This window comes from Parus major, chromosome 23 (assembly GCF_001522545.3).
Source record: "Parus major isolate Abel chromosome 23, Parus_major1.1, whole genome shotgun sequence".
Lineage (NCBI taxonomy): Eukaryota > Metazoa > Chordata > Aves > Passeriformes > Paridae > Parus > Parus major.
Window position 1 is genome coordinate 1,388,965 of NC_031791.1, and position 2,672 is coordinate 1,391,636.

A 2,672-nucleotide genomic window follows, 5' to 3' on the forward strand; every position below is an offset into this window, starting at 1 on the left:
TGGACCTCAGTCCTGCCCATTCCAAGTCTCAGTTTGGATCTGAGTCCTGCCCATTCCAGGTCTCAGTCTGGACCCAAGTCCAGCCCATTCCAGGTCTCAGTTTGGACCCGAGTCCAGCCCATTCCAGGTCTCAGTTTGGATCTGAGTCCAGCCCTTTCCAGGTCTCAGTGTGGATCTGAGTCCAGCCCTTTCCAGGTCTCAGTGTGGATCTGAGTCCAGCCCATTCCAGGTCTCAGTGTGGACCCAATTCCAGCCCATTCCAAGTCTCAGTGTGGATCTGAGTCCAGCCCTTTCCAGGTTTCAGTTTGGACCCAACTCCAGCCCTTTCCGTGTCCCTGTGACTTGGTGAGGGTGGCTGACCTCACACCACCCCAAAAGCCTGCTGTAAGTGTAGAAGTGATAAGAGCAGTCAGCTGGCTGGGAGAGGAGGGAGAAGGATGTCGTGTGGGGAAAGTTGAGGGTCTCTGTGCCTCAACCTGCAAATCCTGGCACTGGACAGAGCTTCCCCCTGGACAAACCTGTCTGAGAGCAAGGTAAGATCAGCCCCAGCCTGTGGGTGAGTCACAGAGAGCCAGGACACACCTGGCAGGATCAGCAGAGACTGTGTGGGGCCAGGAACTGCTGAATAATGGAAAATGGGAAAAAAAAAGCCTTTGTTGCTTTCTCAAACAGGGCTGGAGGAATTATTAGCAGCAGAAGAGTGCCTGGAGCTGCAGTGCCCAGGTAGTTTTCCAGGCTGGCTGGGAGCTGGCTGTGACTCAGAATCTGTTTGAACCCACCAGCAGGAAAAGGAGAGGGACTCTGGTTCAGTATTAAAGAAAATAAGCCTGACACAACTTTCTGAAGGCACTGTTACACTGATCTGCTGTTGGCTCAGTAGGCAGGGCTGAGATTAGCAGCACTGAAAGGATGTGAGGACAATGATTGTCTTTTAAGGGAAATTTAAACAGCCAGAATAAAAGCTTCCCTTGATGTCTTCCCTCCATTCTGTCTGGGCCCTTTGAAATCTCTTCAAATCACTCATGCTCCCTAGATTAAGCCAGCAGACAGGATTAATCTGTATAAAAAAATACCCCTTTCAGGTCACTGCAGTGACATTTCAATCAGGAGCAGCAATAATGTCCCATTTTAAATTAAGTGCAGGTAACAAAGGTTGCTGTGCCCTCCCACAGCCAGACTTTGGAATAAATCTAACATGTGCTGTGCTTTGAGTTTGGAGTCTGTTAAAGGTGCTCAGAGGGGACAGGCAGGATCCCAGGGACATCAATCCAAAACTTGTACTTGTGTGAAGTGTGCTGCAGTTGGAAGATCTGTTTTACCCCAGAACAATTTCCTTCTTGGCAGCAAGGAGGCTCTGGCAGTGCTGTGTCTTAGGGAGAGGTAAGTCTGAGGGATCTGGAGAGAAGACCTGGAAAAAAGATTGTATTTTCCTAGGAAATTCCAGTATTTAACCTGTATCTTCATTTCAGATCCAGCCAAAAAGCTGAAACTGCAGATTTTTCTGATGAGTCTGGATAAAACGCAACATCCAAGTGAAAGGGAAAATCCCAGTTCCTTCTCCCAGTCCTGAGCTGGTGTCAGAAACTGTTTCACATCCAAACTCGGGGAGAGAGCAGCATTTGGGTCCCAGTTTTGGGGCCTGCTCCAGGATGTGACACCGTGATAGATGAGCTCTCAGTGGTGTAAATTGGGGTAGCCCCATGAAACACCACAATTCCAGGGATGGCTCAAATGCCTGGGACTTTGCTCCTGAATCCCTGTGGCTTCTGAGTCATCTCTGCTCTCTCCTCTGAGCTTGGCTGTGCTGGCACTGCCACTTTCCCACTCCAGCCCAGCCTGGAATCCTCTTTCTTGACAGACTTTTACTCAACTTTTCCCAAACTTTTCCCTTCTCCATTTTTTTGCTGAAGTCTCCTAATTCCCCCCTTCCCTCCTGGTGCTAAATATGAGCTGATTCAGTTCCAAGAAACCTGATCTTTGTGTCCAAGTGCAATAAACAGCCCCAGACATGTGAGACAGAGCAGTAACAGCTATTTCTGGCCAGATTTGTTCCCTCATCTACTGGCTGCTCCCAGCTCCCTCGGAGGAGGTGAGGTCACTGCTGAGTTTCAGACTGCAGGTTCAAATGGGATTTGGGAATATTCAAAAGCTGTGCCTGACTCAGGTGAAACACACCCTGCTGTCACCCCAGGACCAGTGGGTGCTCCCAATTTGCCAGAGCAGCCACCCAAAATCCTCAGTCCTTTGTAATACAGCCAAGGTCCTGGCACTGGTTTTGTTGAGAATCCCCTCCTGCAGTCATGGCACTTTCTCACAGAGGTGTGCAGGGCTTGGGGAACAGTTCCCATCCCTCTCTAGACCTGACCCAGGTAATTTTGATTCAGTGGAAGTTTTCCCTTTCCTTTTCTGAACATCTTAAAGAGCAGAAAGGCACCTGTACCCCCATTGCAAGGCTCCTCACCCCTCCAAACTTCCCAGCGGCTCTGCCACCTGAGAGAGCACAGCCAACATCCTTGGCACATCTTGAGGCCAGCCCTTCCTCACCTGATCACTCAGGAACCATCATCCTCCTCCTGCTCTGAGGTTTCAGGGAGCCACTGGCAGGTCTGCTTTCTGTTTCTGGCCTGCAGTTTATCCACCTGTCCCAGGCTGGCCTGTGCTCCCTGCAGCAT

The 2,672-nt window shown here is 50.3% G+C and overlaps 2 long non-coding RNA genes across 2 annotated transcripts in view; both read left to right on the plus strand.

The window, feature by feature from the left end:
• The window catches only part of LOC107214162, a 6,279-nt gene that overhangs the window by 838 nt on the left and 2,769 nt on the right, over positions 1-2,672 (plus strand). The gene's annotated exons all lie outside the window — the stretch shown is intronic.
• On the plus strand, positions 134-2,018 carry LOC117245441. Its single transcript, XR_004500136.1, has 2 exons — positions 134-1,380; positions 1,470-2,018. It is a non-coding gene; the product is annotated as an uncharacterized LOC117245441 (long non-coding RNA).